The sequence below is a fragment of the Oncorhynchus nerka genome, linkage group LG11 (assembly GCF_034236695.1).
Source record: "Oncorhynchus nerka isolate Pitt River linkage group LG11, Oner_Uvic_2.0, whole genome shotgun sequence".
NCBI classification, from domain to species: domain Eukaryota; kingdom Metazoa; phylum Chordata; class Actinopteri; order Salmoniformes; family Salmonidae; genus Oncorhynchus; species Oncorhynchus nerka.
Window position 1 is genome coordinate 2048127 of NC_088406.1, and position 22196 is coordinate 2070322.

At 43.9% G+C, this 22196-nt stretch overlaps 1 pseudogene; it reads left to right on the forward strand.

Annotated features, from left to right (window-relative positions):
- The window catches only part of LOC115127724 (rho GTPase-activating protein 42-like), a 249534-nt pseudogene that overhangs the window by 218670 nt on the left and 8668 nt on the right, over positions 1-22196 (forward strand).

Genomic DNA, 22196 nt, shown 5'->3' on the forward strand with positions numbered 1-22196 from the left:
GTATTGCTCCATAGGGAATTGGGATCCATTTTGGACTCACTGAGTGCTTATCTCTTCCCCAAGGTCGTAGGAGTCTGGCAGGTTCTAATCTAGAGTCTGTGCTGCCGTGACGCTGGACCAGAAAGACCAACAGAAGGATCGGAAGGAGAGTGTAGAGTCGACGGACCCCCAGACCGCCCTCCAAACTGGTCACCTGTCCGGAGATTGGACAGAGCGGACAAGATGGAGTCCTCCAGCAACGGACACCAGAGACCAGGATCAGTGTAATGGACATGACGCTACAGAACGCACACACACACACACACACACACACACAAAAAATAAACAGCCCTTAAAACACACAGTTTTTTTCTGCGAGACTGTGAACCTTCCTCCTGCTGTGCGTGTGTGTGTGTGTGTGTGTGTGTGTGTGTGTGTGTGTGTGTGTGTGTGTGCGCGTGTGTGCGTGTGTGCGTGTGTGTGTGTGTGTAGAGATTTATGTGTTTTCCTATCAGTTGAGAGTCAGTCTGGTTTTATTTCGCTCCTGCCTGCTGCCCTGTAAGGTTGATGTGACCCAGCTCTCCACTCTCCCCTCTCTTTCTCTGCCTCTTCTCTCTCACGGGGAAGGACACAGGGAAGGAAACATGGGAGGGACACAAGGGAGTGATACTGAAGGATACGGGGAGGGACATGGGAGGACACTGGGAGGGACATGGGAGGAGACACGAGGAGGGACATGGGAGAGACACGGGGAGGGACATGGGAGGACATGGGAGAGACACAGGAGGGACACGGGGAGAGACACGGGGAGGGACACGGGAGAGACACGGAGGACATGGGAGGACACGGGAGGGACATGGGAGGGACACGGGGAGGGACATGGGGCCCGGACACTGGGAGGGACACGGGGAGGGACATGGAGGAGACACGGGGAGGGACATGGAGAGACACGGGAGGGACATGGGAGAGACACTGGGAGGGACATGGAGGACACGGGAGGGACATGGGAGGACACGGGAGGGGACATGGGACTTGACACGGGGAGGACATGGGAGACATGGGGAGGGACATGGGAGAGACACGGGGAGGGACATGGGAGAGACACGGGGAGGGACATGGGAGAGACACGGAGGGGACACGGAGGGACATGGGGAGGGTCACAGGAAAAGTGTTCTGCAGTCTGATGGTTTGTAACATTGAAACTGTGTCAGAGCCTGTTGATATCAAACCTCATGCTCTGACACTGTCTGCCCCATGGTAAGGAAGAGAACAGCTCGTGGCTGAGGTGGTTGGCATCCTGATGATGCTGTGGGCCTTCCTCAGGCACCTCCCTAAGGGCCTCCTCGAGTGTCTTCAGTTGTCCTGTAGGGTAAAGCCTCTCTCCTGTGTCTACAGTTGTCCTGTAGGGTAAAGCCTCCTCTCCTGTGTCTTCAGTTGTCCTGTAGGGTAAAAAGCCTCCTCTCCTGTGTAATTCAGTTGTCCTGTAGGGTAAAGCCTCCCTTGTCAGGACCCGGTTTGCGAACCCGGGTCTCCGGAGTGAGAAACAGTCACTTAACCAACTGAGCCACGAATAGTTGGCAGAACCAGAAGATGAGGCAGACACAGCAGTACTTGAGACGATGTATTTAATGAAGTAAAAATGAAGTTCTTCAGGAAAACATATAACTCCACAACCTCAAAAGGAATTCCACAAGAACAAAGGTAATCCTCCAAGACAAAAAGGTAAATCCACAAGGTGGAAGGTATAGCACAAAAAGCCTCAAAAATACTCAAAAACAAAAACAAACAAGAACAAAAAACAGAGTTCCACAAGAGAGTCCACCGGATCAACAAGAGTTCACAGAGTACTAGGGCTGGGGTGCTAACATACAAACACAGAGCAAAGGACTGAGGAAAACAAAGGGTTTAAATACAATCAGGGAAACGAGGCACAGGTGCAAATAATAATGGGGATCAAGGGAAAACAAAAGGTCAAAGGCACAATGGGGGCATCTAGTGACCAAAAACCGAACAACCTGGCCAAATCCTGACAGAATCCCCCCTGGAACGGCTCCTGACGTTCCTACCAGCTCTCTCAGGGTGGAGAGCCTGAACTGACGAATGAGGTCAGGGTCCAGTATATCTTTGGCAGGAACCCAGGAGCGCCTCTCGACCGTGGCCTTCCCAGTCCACCAGATACTGCCAGGACCGCTGCACCGGCGGGAATCCAGTATCCGATGGGCCGGTATAAACCGGCTGGCCTCCAATGACACGCAGGCGGAGGAAATGTGAAATAAGGAATAATAAGGAAATGTGAAATGGGGATTAATCTTAAGGGATCTGGGTAAGTGTAGGCGATAAGAACCAAATTAACTTCTCCTGGCAACCTAAAGGACCGTGTATTTTTAAGGACAGCTTAGAGACTCACCCAGTGGTAAAGTCTCTTATGGAGAGCCAGACTCTCTCTGGCCGGGCGCAGGGTAGGCCCGGGACGGCGACGTCTGTTGGCTTGTTGTTGGTACTCTGTGAGGAACGATGAGATTAAGACGGGTCTTCCTCCACATAAGCCGACAGCGTCTGACGAACTTCAAGGCTGAAGGCACTCTGACTTCTGCCTCCTAGTCCGGGAACAATGGAGGGCACAGCCAAACTGACACTCGTGCGGGACATACCAGTGGGAGGAGGAGCTAAGGTGTTGTGCGCGTATTCGCCATAAATAATGAAGGACGACCATGTGGACGGGTTGGGTTACGAGTCATACATCGAGGTGGCTTCCAGCTCTTGATTCATCCTCTCTGTTTGGCCGTTGGACTCGGATGGTACCCTGAAGATAGACTGGCAGAAGCACCATGAGTTGGCAGAAGGCCTTCCAAAACCTTGAGGCGAACTGGGGACCTCATGTCAGAAACCATATCTTGAGGAATGCCAAGACTCGAACATGATTACACTACCAACTCAGCCTCTCCTTGGCGGAAGGTAACTTAGTCAGAGGGACGAACCTGGCCGCCTTGGAAAACCTGTCGATTATGACTAGGATATTAGTATTGCCATGGGGGATGGAGGAAGGCCAGTAATAAAGTCCAGCGAGATATGGGACCTACAGGGTCTGGGAATAGGTAAGGGTGAAGGAGTCCTTGAGGCGGAGGTGAGAAGATTTGGCCTGGCAGCACACGGGGCAGGCATTGACGCCTAAAGAGGCAATGTCTTCTCTTATGGTAGGCCACCAGAATCCTACGCTGGATGAACTCCAAGGTCACGACGCTCGGGGTGAGAGGGTGAGGCGGTAGTACTGTCACACAGAAGGACCTGAGTCCTCACGCCATGGGGACAAGCAACCGATTGCAGGACTCTCTTCGGGTCCGGTTCGACAGCTTGAGCTCGTCTCACCGGTATCCCTCAACTGCTGCCACGAAATCGGAGCCACGATCTTAGCAGCAGGAAGGACAGGCATGACCGTGCTCATCTCGAATGGCAGGGCGTAGACTCGGGACAGGGCATCCGGTTTGAGATTCTTCACCCGCCGATAGGTGAGGATAAACTGAATCGATTTGAAGAAAAGAGACCATCTAGCTTTGTCTAGAGTTCAACCGCTCAGCTTGCTGGATATACTCCAGATTTTGTAGTCCGTAAGCACTTCGAAACGGTGAGAAGCCCCCTCGAGCCAGTGTCTCCATTCCTTCAATGCCATCTTAACGCTAGCGTTCACGATCCCCCACATCGTAGTTCCTTCTCAGCCAGGGTAAGCCGGTGAGAAGAAAGCGCACGGATGAAGCTTCTTGTCTTCACCCTCTGAGACAGGACAGCTCCAACACCAACCCTCTGAGGCGTCTACCTCCACCACAAATGGTTCATCCGTAGTCGGTAGTATCAGGATGGGAGCAGAGAGGACGCGCTAAGCTGAGTCCTTGGAAGGTCAGTCTCAGCTCTCTTCCCCACAAACCTTGCATTGCCACCTTGGTTAAAGCTGAGAGAGGGGCTGGCTACGCGCCGAAGTCTTCGATGAACTTGCGGTAAAGTTTGTGAAGCCCAGGAAACGCTGAACTTCCTTAACGGATTTGAGGTGGGTAACTGGCCACCGCTTTACCTTCCTGGGGTCCATTTGGACTTGATCGGGTTCCACTACAAATCCCAGGAATTGTACTGGATGAATGGAATTCACATTTTCCGGCTTAACGCACAGATGGCTGTCTCGGGCTAGGCGCTTGAGTACTTGTCTGACATGCTTGTGTGTTCTTGAAGAGAGCTCAAAAGATGAGGATGTCATCCAAGTAAACAAACACAAATATGTTAAGCATATCCCTAAGCACATCGCTTATGAGCGCTGAACACCGGGCTGGAGCGTTGGTCAGGCCGAAGGGCATCACCAAGTATTCATAGTGACCAGTAGGCTGCTCAGCGGTCTTCCACTTGTCACCAGGTCTGATCCGCACAAGATGGTATGCGTTCACAGGTCAAGCTCAGTGAAAACAACTGCTTCCTGAGCAGCCTGCAGAGGCTGTGGCCATAAGAGGTAGCGGGTAACGGTTACGGACGGTTATGGCATTGAGTCCCCGGTAGTCGATGCAAGGACCGAATCCACCGCTCTTTCTGGCCACAAAGAAAAACCCCTGCTCCCGCCGGGGAGGTGGATGGACGCATGAGGACTGCTTCCAGAGCGTCCTGATGTAGGTATCCATGCAGCTCGCTCGGTGGAGATAGGAAAGATCCGACCTGGGGGCAAGTGCTCGAAACAGTTCGGATCGGGGCAATCATAAGGTCTATGGTGGTGGTAGCATGGTGGCCATCTGTTTGCAATACCAGTTTGAGGTCATGGTAACACTGAACTGGTCAGGTCGATGGATTCTAAAGACTGAGTAGAACTCGGTAATCTCGAAAATACATGTAGCTTGGCAATCGGACCCCACTGCTTGATAGTGCCCACAGACCAGTCGATGTGAGGGTTATGGCTGTGAAGCCAGGGGTATCCAAGGACGAGAGGGAACTCGAACAGGAGATCAAATGAAAGTTCATCAATTCCTTGTGTTTGTGAAACTGAAAGTCGCAAGGAGGTAGTGACATGAGTGACAAGTCCAGATCCCAAAGGGTTTTATCAATGTAGTAACCTCATGGGGTCACTTAGAGGTTCAGAGGGGAACGCCACCATCTCTTCGCCCAGACACCATCCATGGGGTTACCCTGCGGCTCCAGAGTCTACTAAGGCTTGAAGGTGAAGCTTGGTTTGTCCCAGGAAAGGGTGACTGGAATGAGCAGACAGGGAGTTGGACGGATGGGAGGAGGTTATGTTTCCGTTGCAGTTTTCACACCTCCCCAGTCTGTACGACAGAGCGCTTCCTGGAGCCCGACACGTGGAACGAAATGGCGGTTTGCCGCAATAGACAGCGTCGCTCCTCATCCGCGGTCTCTCTCAGCCCTGGGAGATGCGTCCAATCTGCATGGGTTCGGTGGAGCCAGCGGATAAGAGTGGGGACTCGGAGCTGGGACTGATAGGGGCTAGAGGTCTACGGTTGAGCTTCTCTCTCAGACGCTGGTCAATGCGTGAGGCCAACTTGATCAGGGATCAGATTGTCAGTGGTTCCAGTGGCCAGTTCATCTTGGATAGTGGAAAGGCCTTTCAGAAAGCACACAGTGAGCGCTCGTTGTTCCAGCCACTCGCTGCTGCCACCGTGCGAACTGGATGGCATAGTCCGTTACGCTGCGCCGACCTTGGTGGAGAGTCAGAGCTGTTTGGCTGAGTCAGGACCTTGAAACTTGGGCCTTGAAACATTTGAATTCTCAGCAAAGGCAGAGTAGCTGGCACAGCAGGAACATGGGCATCCCACACAGCAGTAGCCCAGCCAGGGCTTTTTCTGACAGCAGGGTGATGATGCGATCTGGGACCGGTCGGTGGGGAACGACGAGGGTTGCAGCTCGAAGAGAGAACATTGGGTGAGAAACCCTTACAAGCACTTGGATCACCTGAGAACTGCTAGGGAGGTGGAAGACGAGGGTTCAGCCAGAGGTTAACTTCTCTTGTGGGTAGTGAATCTGAGGTACTGGGACGGGAACTGTTGCCGAGGTAATCGATCAGATATCTGCTTTATGGAAGTCAGCATCTCCGACAGAAGATGAGAATGTCTAGCCATTAAGGCCTCTTGCTGAACCAGGGCAGCTTCTCGTGGGCTGGACAGTCTCCCTGGTGGTGGAACAGCCTTTGGCAACAAGGTCCTGGGAATGGCTGCCTCTGGGTTCATTTTTGGCTCTGTGTTTCTGTCAGGACCGGTTACTGAACCCGGGTCTCCTGAGTGAGAAAACAGTCACTTAACCAACTGGAGCCACTAATAGTTGGCAGAACCTAGAAGATGAGTAGCAGAGACAGCAGTACTTGAGACGTATGTATTTAATGAAGTAAAAATGAAGATTCTTCAGGAAAACATATAACTCTGCCAACCTCGAGAATTCCCAAGAACAAAGGTAATCCTCCAAGACAAGGTAAATCCACAAGGTGGAAGGTATAGCACAGAAAGCCTCCAAAAATACTCAAAAACAAACAAACAGAACAAAAAACAGAGTTCCACAAGAGAGTCCACCGGGATCAACAAGTAGTTCACAGAGTATTAGGGCTGGGTGCTACATAAAACACAGAAAAGGACTGAGGAAAACAAAGGTTTAAATACAATCAGGGAAGGCAGGCACAGGTGCAAATAATAATGGGGATCAAGGGAAAACAAAAGGTCAAAAGGCACAATGGGGGCATCTAGTGACCAAAAACCTGAACAACCCTGGCCAAATCCTGACACTCCTCTCCTGTGTCTTCAGTTGTCCTGTAGGGTAAAGCCTCTCCTCTGAGTGTCTTCAAAGTTGTCCTGTAGGGTAAAGCCTTCCTGTGTCTTCAGTTGTCCTGTAGGGTAAAGCCTCCTCTCCTGTGTCTTCAGTTGTCCTGTAGGGTAAAAGCCTCCTCCTGTGTCTTCAGTTGTCCTGTAGGGTAAAGCCTCCTCTCCTGTGTCTTCAGTTGTCCTGTAGGGTAAAAAGCCTCCTCTCAAGTGTCTTCAGTTGTCCTGTAGTAAAGCCTCCTCTCCTGTCTCTACAGTTGTCCTGTAGGGTAAAGCCTCCTCTCCTGTCTTCACAGTTGTCCTGTAGGGTAAAGCCTCCCTCTCCTGTGTCTTCAGTTGTCCTGTAGGGTAAAGCCTCCTCCTGTGTCTTCAGTTGTCCTGTAGGGTAAAGCCTCCTCTCCTGTGTCTACAGTTGTCCTGTAGGGTAAAGCCTCCTCCTCGAGTGTCTTCAGTTGTCCTGTAGGGTAAAGCCTCCTCTCCTGTCTCTACAGTTGTCCTGTAGGGTAAAGCCTCCTCTCCTGTCTCTACAGTTGTCCTGTAGGTAAAGCCTCCTCGAGTGTCTTCAGTTGTCCTGTAGGGTAAAGCCTCTCCTGTGTCTTCAGTTGTCCTGTAGGGTAAAGCCTCCTCTCCTGTGTCTTCAGTTGTCCTGTAGGGGCAAAGCCTCCTCTCCTGTGTCTTCAGTTGTCCTGTAGGTAAAGCCTCCTATCCTGTGTTTTCAGTTGTCCTGTGGGTGAAAAGCCTCCTCTCGAGTGTCTTCAGTTGTCCTGTAGGTAAAGCCTCCTCTCCTGTGTCTTCAGTTGTCCTGTAGGGGTAAAGCCTCCTCTCCTGTGTCTTCAGTTGTCCTGTAGGGTAAAGCCTCCTCTCTGGTGTCTTCAGTTGTCCTGTAGGGAAAGCCTCCTCCCTGTGTCTTCAGTTGTCCTGTAGGTAAAGCCTCCTCTCCTGTGTCTTCAGTTGTCCTGTAGGGTAAAGCCTCCTCTCCTGTGTCGTCAGTTGTCCTGTAGGGTAAAGCCTCCTCCTCCTGTGTCGTCAATGGGTCGAGAGCTGGTTCTGCACCTTGGAGGGAAGGCAGAGGAGGGGGAAGGAAGGGGAGGGGAAGGCTGGCCTCTTGCCTGCCTGGTAACGGAAGGAAGGAAGCCTCCCTATTGTGTGTCTTATTGTGTAGCTGAAGCCGTTTCGCTGACTTCACACTTAACAATAAGACATGCTGTGACTTCACACTCAAAAATGAGGAACACTGGGTGCTCTGAATGAAAGTGCACTTACCCCTGTGTGCAGGGTCAAAATGACTCAAGACAACCTTTTTGAACAGAAAATCATTCACACCCATTCACATGTAATTAGCATGAGATTTCAGGCCATTGGTATATAGATTTGAGAGATAATAGGCAAATGGGACTGAATTGTTCCTGTCTGTATTTCAGGGTTGCTGCAAAAGCCATGCTGTTCGAAAAACTGCCCTTCAGCGGCGCAGACCACACCTGTTGGAAGGTAGAATGTCAGAATAAGTCTTTTATCCCAAATGTCTGACCTACTCTATATGCAGCCTGCTCTCTCCTCCCATTTGGTGGTTAACCTACCTTTAAAAACATGTTAAACTTCTGATTCCTCATTCTTCAATCTGTTCATTGTGTTATTCACCTGTTATTCACCTGTTATTCACCTGTAATTCACCTGTAATTCACCTGTTATTCACCTGTTATTCAATTGTTAGTCACCTGTTATTCACCTGTAATTCACCTGTTGGTCACCTCTTATTCACCTGTTATTCACCTGTTTGTTACCTGTTGGTCACCTCTTATTCACCTGTTATTCACCTGTTATTCACCTGTAATTCACCTGTTGGTCACCTCTTATTCACCTCTTATTCACCTGTTAGTCACCTGTTATTCACCTGTTATTCACCTGTAATTCACCTGTTGGTCACCTCTTATTCACCTCTTATTCACCTGTTATTCACCTGTTATTCACCTGTTATTCACCTGTAATTCACCTGTAATTCACCTGTTATTCACCTGTTATTCACCTGTTATTCACCTGTTTGTTACCTGTTGGTCACCTCTTATTCACCTGTTATTCACCTGTTATTCACCTGTAATTCACCTGTTGGTCACCTCTTATTCACCTCTTATTCACCTGTTATTCACCTGTTATTCACCTGTTTGTTACCTGTTGGTCACCTCTTATTCACCTGTTATTCACCTGTTATTCACCTGTAATTCACCTGTTGGTCACCTCTTATTCACCTCTTATTCACCTGTTATTCACCTGTTATTCACCTGTTATTCACCGTAATTCACCTGTTATTCACCTGTTATTCACCTGTTAGTCACCTGTTATTCACTGTAATTCACCTGTTTGTACATTGGTCACCTCTTATTCACCTGTTATTCACCTGTTATTCACCTGTTTGTTACCTGTTGGTCACCTCTTATTCACCTGTTATTCAACTGTAATTCACCTGTTGGTCACCTCTTATTCACCTCTTATTCACCTGTTATTCACCTGTTATTCACCTGTAATTCACCTGTTGGTCACCTCTTATTCACCTGTTATTCACCTGTTATTCACCTGTTATTCACCTGTTATTCACCTGTTAGTCACCTGTTATTCACCTGTAATTCACCTTTTGGTCACCTCTTATTCACCTGTTATTCACCTGTAATTCACCTGTTGGTCACCTCTTATTCACCTCTTATTCACCTGTTAGTCACCTGTTATTCACCTGTTATTCACCTGTTATTCACCTGTTAGTCACCTCTTATTCACCTCTTATTCACCTCTTATTCACCTGTTATTCACCTGTTATTCACCTGTTCTTCACCTGTTCTTCACCTGTTCTTCACCTGTTATTCACCTGTTATTCACCTGTTATTCACCTGTAATTCACCTGTTGGTCACCTCTTTGTCACCTGTTAGTCACCTGTTATTCACCTGTTATTCACCTGTTTGTCACCTGTTAGTCACCTGTTATTCACCTGTTATTCAGCTGTAATTCACCTGTTATTCACCTGTTGGTCACCTCTTTGTCACCTGTTAGTCACCTGTTATTCACCTGTTATTCACCTGTTATTCACCTGTAATTCACCTGTTGGTCACCTCTTTGTCACCTGTTAGTCACCTGTTATTCACCTGTTTGTCACCTGTTAGTCACCTGTTATTCACTGCCTGTTATTCACCTGTTATTCACCCGTTGGTCAACCTCACCTGTTATTCACCTGTTGGTCACCTCTTTGTCACCTGTTAGTCACCTGTTATTCACCTGTTATTCACCTGTTTGTCACCTGTTAGTCACCTGTTATTCACCTGTTATTCACCTGTTTGTCACCTGTTAGTCACCTGTTATTCACCTGTTTGTCACTGTTATTCACCTGTTAGTCACCTGTTAGTCACCTGTTATTTACCTGTTAGTTATTCACCTGTTGGTCACCTCTTATTCACCTGTTAGTCACCTGTTAGTCACTTGTTATTTCACCTGTTAGTCACCTGTTAGTCACCTGTTATTCACCTGTTATTCACCTGTTAGTCACCTGTTATTTACCTGTTATTCACCTGTTGGTCACCTGTTATTCACCTGTTATTCACCTGTAATCACCTGTTATTCACCTGTTTGTCACTTGTTATTCACCTGTTATTCACCTGTTATTCACCTGTTATTCACCTGTTATTCACCTGTTTGTCACTTGTTATTCACCTGTTATTCACCTGTTATTCACCTGTTAGTCACCTGTTATTCACCTGTTATTCACCTGTTATTTACCTGTTATTCACCTGTTATTCACCTGTTAGTCACCTGTTAGTCACCTGTTATTCACCTCTTAGTCACCTGTTAGTCACCTGTTATTCACCTGTTATTCACCTGTTATTTTATTCACCTGTTGGTCACCTCTTATTCACCTGTTATTCACACTTATTATTCACCTGTTATTATTCACCCGTTGGTCACCTCTTATTCACCTGTTAGTCACCTGTTATTCACCTGTTTGTCACCTGTTAGTCACCTGTTATTCACCTGTTATTCACCTGTTATTCACCTGTTATTTACCTGTTATTCACCTGTTATTCACCTGTTAGTCACCTGTTAGTCACCTGTTATTCACCTGTTTGTCACCTGTTAGTCACCTGTTATTCACCTGTTAGTCACCTGTTATTTACCTGTTATTTACCTGTTATTCACCTGTTATTCACCTGTGTCACTTGTCACCTGTTATTCACCTGTTATTCACATGTTATTCACCTGTTATTTACCTGTTATTCACCCGTTGGTCACCTGTTATTCACCTGTTAGTCACCTGTTATTCACCTGTTATTCACCTGTAATTCACCTGTTGTTGGTCACCTGTTATTCACCTCTTATTCACCTGTTTGTCACCTGTTAGTCACCTGTTATTCACCTGTTATTCACCTGTTATTCACCTGTTATTCACCTGTTATTTACCTGTTATTCACCTGTTATTCACCTGTTAGTCACCTGTTAGTCACCTGTTATTCACCTGTTTGTCACCTGTTAGTCACCTGTTATTCACCTGTTAGTCACCTGTTATTTACCTGTTATTTACCTGTTATTCACCCGTTGGTCACCTGTTATTCACCTGTTATTCACATGTTATTCACCTGTTATTTACCTGTTATTCACCCGTTGGTCACCTGTTATTCACCTGTTAGTCACCTGTTATTCACATGTTATTCACCTGTTATTCACCTGTTGGTCACCTCTTTGTCACCTGTTAGTCACCTGTTATTCACCTGTTATTCACCCGTTGGTCACCTGTTATTCACCTGTTATTCACCTGTTATTCACCTGTTATTTACCTGTTATTCACCCGCTGTTTGTCACTTGTTAGTCACCTGTTATTCACCTGTTATTCACCTGTTAGTCACCTGTTATTTACCTGTTATTCACCCGTTGGTCACCTGTTATTCACCTGTTATTCACCTGTTAGTCACCTGTTTGTCACTTCACCTGTTAGTCACCTGTTAGTCACCTGTTATTCACCTGTTATTCACCTGTTAGTCACCTGTTATTTACCTGTTATTCACCCGTTGGTCACCTCTTATTCACCTGTTAGTCACCTGTTATTCACCTGTTATTCACCTGTAATTCACCTCTTATTCACCTGTTGGTCACCTCTTTGTCACCTGTTAGTCACCTGTTATTCACCTGTTAGTCACCTGTTATTCACCTGTTTGTCACCTGTTAGTCACCTGTTATTCACCTGTTAGTCACCTGTTATTTACCTGTTATTTACCTGTTATTCACCCGTTGGTCACCTGTTATTCACCTGTTATTCACCTGTTATTCACCTGTTATTTACCTGTTATTCACCCGTTGGTCACCTGTTATTCACCTGTTAGTCACCTGTTATTCACCTGTTATTCACCTGTAATTCACCTGTTGGTCACCTCTTATTCACCTCTTATTCACCTGTTTGTCACCTGTTAGTCACCTGTTATTCACCTGTTATTCACCTGTTATTCACCTGTTATTTACCTGTTATTCACCTGTTATTCACCTGTTAGTCACCTGTTAGTCACCTGTTATTCACCTGTTTGTCACCTGTTAGTCACCTGTTATTCACCTGTTAGTCACCTGTTATTTACCTGTTATTCACCCGTTGGTCACCTGTTATTCACCTGTTATTCCTGTTACATATTTATTCACCTGTTATTTACCTGTTATTCACCCGTTGGTCACCTGTTATTCACCTGTTAGTCACCTGTTATTCACATGTTATTCACCTGTTATTCACCTGTTGGTCACCTCTTTGTCACCTGTTAGTCACCTGTTATTCACCTGTTATTCACCCGTTGGTCACCTGTTATTCACCTGTTATTCACATGTTATTCACCTGTCACCTATTTACCCTGTTATTCACCCTGTTTTGTCACTTGGTCACCTGTTTGTTCACCCTGTTATTCACCTGTTAGTCACCTGTTATTTACCTGTTATTCACCCGTTGGTCACCTCTTATTCACCTGTTAGTCACCTGTTAGTCACCTGTTATTCACCTGTTAGTCACCTGTTAGTCACCTGTTATTCACCTGTTATTCACCTGTTAGTCACCTGTTATTTACCTGTTATTCACCCGTTGGTCACCTCTTATTCACCTGTTAGTCACCTGTTATTCACCTGTTATTCACCTGTAATTCACCTCTTATTCACCTGTTGGTCACCTCTTTGTCACCTGTTAGTCACCTGTTATTCACCTGTTATTCACCTGTTATTCACCTGTTTGTCACCTGTTAGTCACCTGTTATTCACCTGTTTGTCACTTGTTATTCACCTGTTAGTCACCTGTTAGTCACCTGTTATTCACATGTTAGTCACCTGTTATTTACCTGTTATTCACCCATTGGTCACCTCTTATTCACCTGTTAGTCACCTGTTATTCACCTGTTATTCACCTGTTTGTCACTTGTTATTCACCTGTTAGTCACCTGTTATTCACCTGTTAGTCACCTGTTATTCACCTGTTATTCACCTGTTATTTACCTGTTATTCACCCGTTGGTAACCTCTTATTCACCTGTTAGTCACCTGTTATTCACCTGTTATTCACCTGTTTGTCACTTGTTATTCACCTGTTATTCACCTGTTATTCACCCGTTGGTCACCTCTTATTCACCTGTTATTCACCTGTTATTCACCTGTTATTCACCCGTTGGTCACCTCTTATTCACCTGTTATTCACCTGTTATTCACCTGTTATTCACCTGTTTGTCACTTGTTATTCACCCGTTGGTCACCTCTTATTCACCTGTTATTCACCTGTTAGTCACCTGTTATTCACCTGTTATTTACCTGTTATTCACCCGTTGGTCACCTCTTATTCACCTGTTATTTACCTGTTATTCACCTGTTATGTCACCTGTTATTCACCTGTTATTCACATGTTATTCACCCGTTTGTCACCTGTTATTTACCTGTTATTCACCCGTTGGTCACCTGTTATTCACCTGTTAGTCACCTTTTATTCACATGTTATTCACCTGTTTGTCACCTGTTATTCACCTGCTATTTACCTGTTAGTCACCTCTTATTCACCTGTTAGTCACCTGTTTGTCACTTGTTAGTCACCTGTTTGTCACTTGTTAGTCACCTGTTATTCACCTGTTATTTACCTGTTAGTCACCTGTTTGTCACTTGTTAGTCACCTGTTTGTCACTTGTTATTTACCTGTTATTCACCTGTTAGTTGGTTACCTCTTATTCACCTGTTATTTACCTGTTATTCACCCGTTTAGTCACCTGTTATTCACCTGTTATTTACCTGTTATTTACCTGTTATTCACCCGTTGGTCACCTGTTATTCACCTGTTATTCACCTGTTAGTCACCTGTTATTTACCTGTTATTCACCCGTTGGTCACCTGTTATTCACCTGTTAGTCACCTGTTAGTCACCTGTTATTCACCTGTTAGTCACCTGTTATTTACCTGTTATTCACCCGTTGGTCACCTGTTATTCACCTGTTATTCACATGTTATTTACCTGTTATTCACCCGTTGGTCACCTGTTATTCACCTGTTAGTCACCTGTTATTCACATGTTATTCACCTGTTAGTCACCTGTTATTCACCTGTTTGTCACCTGTTATTCACCTGTTATTTACCTGTTAGTCACCTCTTATTCACCTGTTAGTCACCTGTTTGTCACTTGTTAGTCACCTGTTTGTCACTTGTTAGTCACCTGTTTGTCACTTGTTAGTCACCTGTTATTCACCTGTTATTTACCTGTTAGTCACCTGTTTGTCACTTGTTAGTCACCTGTTATTCACCTGTTATTTACCTGTTAGTCACCTGTTTGTCACTTGTTAGTCACCTGTTTGTCACTTTATTTACCTTTATTCACTGTTTATTCACCTGTTGGTCACCTGTTATTCACCTGTTATTTACCTGTTAGTCACCTGTTTGTCACTTGTTAGTCACCTGTTTGTCACTTGTTAGTCACCTGTTTGTCACTTGTTAGTCACCTATTTCTTATTCACCCGTTGTCACTTGTTATTCACCTGTTATTCACCTGTTATTTACCTGTTATTCACCTGTTGGTCACCTCTTATTTACCTGTTATTCACCTGTTATTCACCTGTTATTCACCTGTTATTCACCTGTTAGTCACCTCTTTGTCACCTGTTAGTCACCTGTTATTCACCTGTTATTCACCTGTTTGTCACCTGTTAGTCACCTGTTATTCACCTGTTTGTCACTTGGTCACCTATTCACCTGTTAGTCACCTGTTAGTCACCTGTTATTCACCTGTTAGTCACCTGTTATTTACCTGTTATTCACCTGTTTGTTGGTCACCTGTTATTCACCTGTTATTCACCTGTTTGTCACTTGTTATTCACCTGTTATTCACCTGTTATTTACCTGTTATTCACCTGTTAGTCACCTCTTAGTCACCTGTTATTCACCTGTTATTCACCTGTTATTCACCTGTTGTTTGTCACCTGTTAGTCACCTGTTAGTCACCTGTTAGTCACCTGTTATTCACCTGTTATTCACCTGTTATTCACCCGTTGGTCACCTCTTATTCACCTGTTATTCACCTGTTATTCACCCGTTGGTCACCTCTTATTCACCTGTTAGTCACCTGTTATTCACCTGTTTGTCACCTGTTAGTCACCTGTTATTTATTTACCTGTTATTCACCTGTTATTCACCTGTTTGTCACCTGTTAGTCACCTGTTATTCACCTGTTATTCACCTGTTAGGCACCTGTTAGTCACCTGTTATTCACCTGTTATTCACCTGTTTGTCACCTGTTAGTCACCTGTTAGTCACCTGTTATTCACCTGTTATTTACCTGTTATTCACCTGTTATTTACCTGTTACCTCTTATTCACCTGTTATTTACCTGTTATTCACCCGTTGGTTACCTCTTATTCACCTGTTATTCACCTGTTATTCACCTGTTATTCACATGTTATTCACCTGTTATTTACCTGTTATTCACCCGTTGGTCACCTGTTATTCACCTGTTAGTCACCTGTTATTCACATCACTTGTTAGTCACCTGTTATTCACCTGTTAGTCACCTGTTATTCACCTGTTTGTCACCTGTTATTCACCTGTTATTTACCTGTTATTCACCTGTTATTTACCTGTTAGTCACCTGTTTGTCACTTGTTAGTCACCTGTTTGTCACTTGTTATTTACCTGTTATTCACCCGTTGGTTACCTCTTATTCACCTGTTATTTACCTGTTATTCACCCGTTGGTCACCTGTTTGTCACTTGTTAGTCACCTGTTTGTCACCTGTTTGTCACTTGTTAGTCACCTGTTTGTCACTTGTTAGTCACCTGTTATTCACCTGTTATTTACCTGTTAGTCACCTGTTTGTCACTTGTTATTCTCCTGTTTGTCACTTGTTAGTCACCTGTTTGTCACTTGTTATTTACCTGTTATTCACCCGTTGGTCACCTGTTATTCACCTGTTAGTCACCTGTTTGTCACTTGTTAGTCACCTGTTTGTCACCTGTTAGTCACCTGTTATTCACCCGTTGGTCACCTGTTATTCACCTGTTATTCACCTGTTATTCACCTGTAATTCACCTGTAATTCACCTGTTATTCACCTGTTTGTCACCTGTTATTCACCTGTTATTACCTGTTATTCACCTGTTATTGTTATTCACCTGTCACCTGTTATTCACTTGTTAGTCACCTGTTATTCACATGTTATTCACATGTTATTCACCTGTTAGTCACCTGTTTTTCACCTGTTTTTCACCTGTTATTCACCTGTTATTTACCTGTTATTCACCTGTTATTTACCTGTTAGTCACCTGTTTGTCACTTGTTAGTCACCTGTTTGTCACTTGTTAGTCACCTGTTATTCACCTGTTATTTACCTGTTAGTCACCTGTTTGTCACTTGTTAGTCACCTGTTTGTCACTTGTTATTTACCTGTTATTCACCCGTTGGTCACCTGTTATTCACCTGTTATTTACCTGTTAGTCACCTGTTTGTCACTTGTTAGTCACCTGTTTGTTACTTGTTAGTCACCTGTTTGTCACTTGTTAGTCACCTGTTTGTCACTTGTTATTCACCTGTTATTCACCTGTTATTCACCCGTTGGTCACCTCTTATTCACCTGTTATTCACCTGTTATTCACCTGTTATTCACCTGTTATTCAACCGTTGGTCACCTCTTATTCACCTGTTATTCACCTGTTTGTCACTTGTTATTCACCTGTTATTTACCTGTTATTCACCCGTTGGTCACCTGTTATTCACCTGTTATTCACCTGTTAGTCACCTGTTATTCACCTGTTATTCACCTGTTATTTACCTGTTAGTCACCTCTTAGTCACCTGTTATTCACCTGTTATTTACCTGTTATTCAATTGTTTGTCACCTGTTAGTCACCTGTTAGTCACCTGTTAGTCACCTGTTATTCACCTGTTATTCACCTGTTATTCACCCGTTGGTCACCTCTTATTCACCTGTTATTCACCTGTTATTCACCCGTTGGTCACCTCTTATTCACCTGTTAGTCACCTGTTATTCACCTGTTATTCACCTGTTATTCACCTGTTATTCACCTGTTTGTCACCTGTTTGTCACCTGTTAGTCACCTGTTATTCACCTGTTATTCACCTGTTAGGCACCTGTTAGTCACCTGTTATTCACCTGTTATTCACCTGTTTGTCACCTGTTAGTCACCTGTTAGTCACCTGTTATTCACCTGTTATTTACCTGTTATTCACCCGTTGGTTACCTCTTATTCACCTGTTATTTACCTGTTATTCACCCGTTGGTTACCTCTTATTCACCTGTTATTCACCTGTTATTCACCTGTTATTCACCTGTTATTCACCTGTTATTTACCTGTTATTCACCCGTTGGTCACCTGTTATTCACCTGTTAGTCACCTGTTATTCACATGTTATTCACCTGTTAGTCACCTGTTAGTCACCTGTTATTCACCTGTTTGTCACCTGTTATTCACCTGTTATTTACCTGTTATTCACCTGTTATTTACCTGTTAGTCACCTTTTTGTCACTTGTTAGTCACCTGTTTGTCACTTGTTATTTACCTGTTATTCACCTGTTGGTTACCTCTTATTCACCTGTTATTTACCTGTTATTCACCCGTTGGTCACCTGTTTGTCACTTGTTAGTCACCTGTTTGTCACCTGTTTGTCACTTGTTAGTCACCTGTTATTCACCTGTTATTTACCTGTTAGTCACCTGTTTGTCACTTGTTAGTCACCTGTTTGTCACTTGTTAGTCACCTGTTTGTCACTTGTTATTTACCTGTTATTCACCCGTTGGTCACCTGTTATTCACCTGTTAGTCACCTGTTTGTCACTTGTTAGTCACCTGTTTGTCACCTGTTAGTCACCTGTTATTCACCTGTTATTCACCCGTTGGTCACCTGTTATTCACCTGTTATTCACCTGTTATTCACCTGTTATTCACCTGTAATTCACCTGTAACCTTCACCTGTTATTCACCTGTTTGTCACCTGTTATTCACCTGTTATTTACCTGTTATTCACCTGTTATTCACCTGTTATTCACTTGTTAGTCACCTGTTATTCACATGTTATTCACATGTTATTCACCTGTTAGTCACCTGTTATTCACCTGTTTTTCACCTGTTATTCACCTGTTATTTACCTGTTATTCACCTGTTATTTACCTGTTAGTCACCTGTTTGTCACTTGTTAGTCACCTGTTTGTCACTTGTTAGTCACCTGTTATTCACCTGTTATTTACCTGTTAGTCACCTGTTTGTCACTTGTTAGTCACCTGTTTGTCACTTGTTATTTACCTGTTATTCACCCGTTGGTCACCTGTTATTCACCTGTTATTTACCTGTTAGTCACCTGTTTGTCACTTGTTAGTCACCTGTTTGTCACTTGTTAGTCACCTGTTATTCACCTGTTATTTACCTGTTAGTCACCTGTTTGTCACTTGTTAGTCACCTGTTTGTCACTTGTTATTTACCTGTTATTCACCCGTTGGTCACCTGTTATTCACCCTGTTATTTACCTGTTAGTCACCTGTTTGTCACTTGTTAGTCACCTGTTTGTCACTTGTTAGTCACCTGTTTGTCACTTGTTAGTCACCTGTTTGTCACTTGTTATTCACCTGTTATTCACCTGTTATTCACCTGTTGGTCACCTCTTATTCACCTGTTATTCACCTGTTATTCACCTGTTATTCACCTGTTATTCAACCGTTGGTCACCTCTTATTCACCTGTTAGTCACCTGTTATTCACCTGTTTGTCACTTGTTATTCACCTGTTATTCACCTGTTTCATTTACCTGTTATTCACCCGTTGGTCACCTGTTATTCACCTGTTATTCACCTGTTATTCACCTGTTAGTCACCTGTTATTCACCTGTTATTCACCTGTTATTTACCTGTTAGTCACCTCTTAGTCACCTGTTATTCACCTGTTATTCACCTGTTATTTACCTGTTATTCAATTGTTTGTCACCTGTTAGTCACCTGTTAGTCACCTGTTAGTCACCTGTTATTCACCTGTTATTCACCTGTTATTCACCCGTTGGTCACCTCTTATTCACCTGTTATTCACCTGTTATTCACCCGTTGGTCACCTCTTATTCACCTGTTAGTCACCTGTTATTCACCTGTTTGTCACCTGTTAGTCACCTGTTATTCACCTGTTATTCACCTGTTATTCACCTGTTTGTCACCTGTTAGTCACCTGTTTGTCACTTGTTAGTCACCTGTTATTCACCTGTTATTTACCTGTTAGTCACCTGTTTGTCACTTGTTAGTCACCTGTTTGTCACTTGTTAGTCACCTGTTTGTCACTTGTTATTTACCTGTTATTCACCCGTTGGTCACCTGTTATTCACCTGTTAGTCACCTGTTTGTCACTTGTTAGTCACCTGTTTGTCACCTGTTAGTCACCTGTTATTCACCTGTTATTCACCCGTTGGTCACCTGTTATTCACCTGTTATTCACCTGTTATTCACCTGTTATTCACCTGTAATTCACCTGTAATTCACCTGTTATTCACCTGTTTGTCACCTGTTATTCACCTGTTATTTACCTGTTATTCACCTGTTATTCACCTGTTATTCACTTGTTAGTCACCTGTTATTCACATGTTATTCACATGTTATTCACCTGTTAGTCACCTGTTATTCACCTGTTTTTCACCTGTTATTCACCTGTTATTTACCTGTTATTCACCTGTTATTTACCTGTTAGTCACCTGTTTGTCACTTGTTAGTCACCTGTTTGTCACTTGTTAGTCACCTGTTATTCACCTGTTATTTACCTGTTAGTCACCTGTTTGTCACTTGTTAGTCACCTGTTTGTCACTTGTTATTTACCTGTTATTCACCCGTTGGTCACCTGTTATTCACCTGTTATTTACCTGTTAGTCACCTGTTTGTCACTTGTTAGTCACCTGTTTGTCACTTGTTAGTCACCTGTTATTCACCTGTTATTTACCTGTTAGTCACCTGTTTGTCACTTGTTAGTCACCTGTTTGTCACTTGTTATTTACCTGTTATTCACCCGTTGGTCACCTGTTATTCACCTGTTATTTACCTGTTAGTCACCTGTTTGTCACTTGTTAGTCACCTGTTTGTCACTTGTTAGTCACCTGTTTGTCACTTGTTAGACACCTGTTTGTCACTTGTTATTCACCTGTTATTCACCTGTTATTCACCCGTTGGTCACCTCTTATTCACCTGTTATTCACCTGTTATTCACCTGTTATTCACCTGTTATTCAACCGTTGGTCACCTCTTATTCACCTGTTAGTCACCTGTTATTCACCTGTTTGTCACTTGTTATTCACCTGTTATTCACACTGTTATTTACCTGTTATTCACCCGTTGGTCACCTGTTATTCACCTGTTATTCACCTGTTATTCACCTGTTAGTCACCTGTTATTCACCTGTTATTCACCTGTTATTTACCTGTTAGTCACCTCTTAGTCACCTGTTATTCACCTGTTATTCACCTGTTATTTACCTGTTATTCAATTGTTTGTCACCTGTTAGTCACCTGTTAGTCACCTGTTAGTCACCTGTTATTCACCTGTTATTCACCTGTTATTCACCCGTTGGTCACCTCTTATTCACCTGTTATTCACCTGTTATTCACCCGTTTATTCACCTGGTCACCTCTTATTCACCTGTTAGTCACCTGTTATTCACCTGTTATTCACCTGTTATTCACCTGTTTGTCACCACCTGTTAGTCACCTGTTATTCACCTGTTATTCACCTGTTAGGCACCTGTTAGTCACCTGTTATTCACCTGTTATTCACCTGTTTGTCACCTGTTAGTCACCTGTTAGTCACCTGTTATTCACCTGTTATTTACCTGTTATTCACCCGTTGGTTACCTCTTATTCACCTGTTATTTACCTGTTATTCACCCGTTGGTTACCTCTTATTCACCTGTTATTCACCTGTTATTCACATGTTATTCACCTGTTATTTACCTGTTATTCACCCGTTGGTCACCTGTTATTCACCTGTTAGTCACCTGTTATTCACATGTTATTCACCTGTTAGTCACCTGTTATTCACCTGTTTGTCACCTGTTATTCACCTGTTATTTACCTGTTATTCACCTGTTATTTACCTGTTAGTCACCTGTTTGTCACTTGTTAGTCACCTGTTTGTCACTTGTTATTTACCTGTTATTCACCCGTTGGTTACCTCTTATTCACCTGTTATTTACCTGTTATTCACCCGTTGGTCACCTGTTTGTCACTTGTTAGTCACCTGTTTGTCACCTGTTTGTCACTTGTTAGTCACCTGTTTGTCACTTGTTATTTACCTGTTATTCACCCGTTTGTCACTTGTCACCTGTTATTCACCTGTTAGTCACCTGTTTGTCACCTGTTAGTCACCTGTTATTCACCTGTTATTCACCACCTGTTTGTCACCTGGTCACCTGTTATTCACCTGTTATTCACCTGTTATTCACCTGTTATTCACCTGTTATTCACCTGTAATTCACCTGTAATTCACCTGTTATTCACCTGTTATTCACCTGTTTGTCACCTGTTATTCACCTGTTATTTACCTGTTATTCACCTGTTATTCACTTGTTATTCACTTAGTCACCTGTTATTCACATGTTATTCACATGTTATTCACCTGTTAGTCACCTGTTATTCACCTGTTTTCACCTGTTATTCACCTGTTATTTACCTGTTATTCACCTGTTATTTACCTGTTAGTCACCTGTTTGTCACTTGTTAGTCACCTGTTTGTCACTTGTTAGTCACCTGTTATTCACCTGTTATTTACCTGTTAGTCACCTGTTTGTCACTTGTTAGTCACCTGTTTGTCACTTGTTATTTACCTGTTATTCACCCGTTGGTCACCTGTTATTCACCTGTTATTTACCTGTTAGTCACCTGTTTGTCACTTGTTAGTCACCTGTTTGTCACTTGTTAGTCACCTGTTTGTCACTTGTTA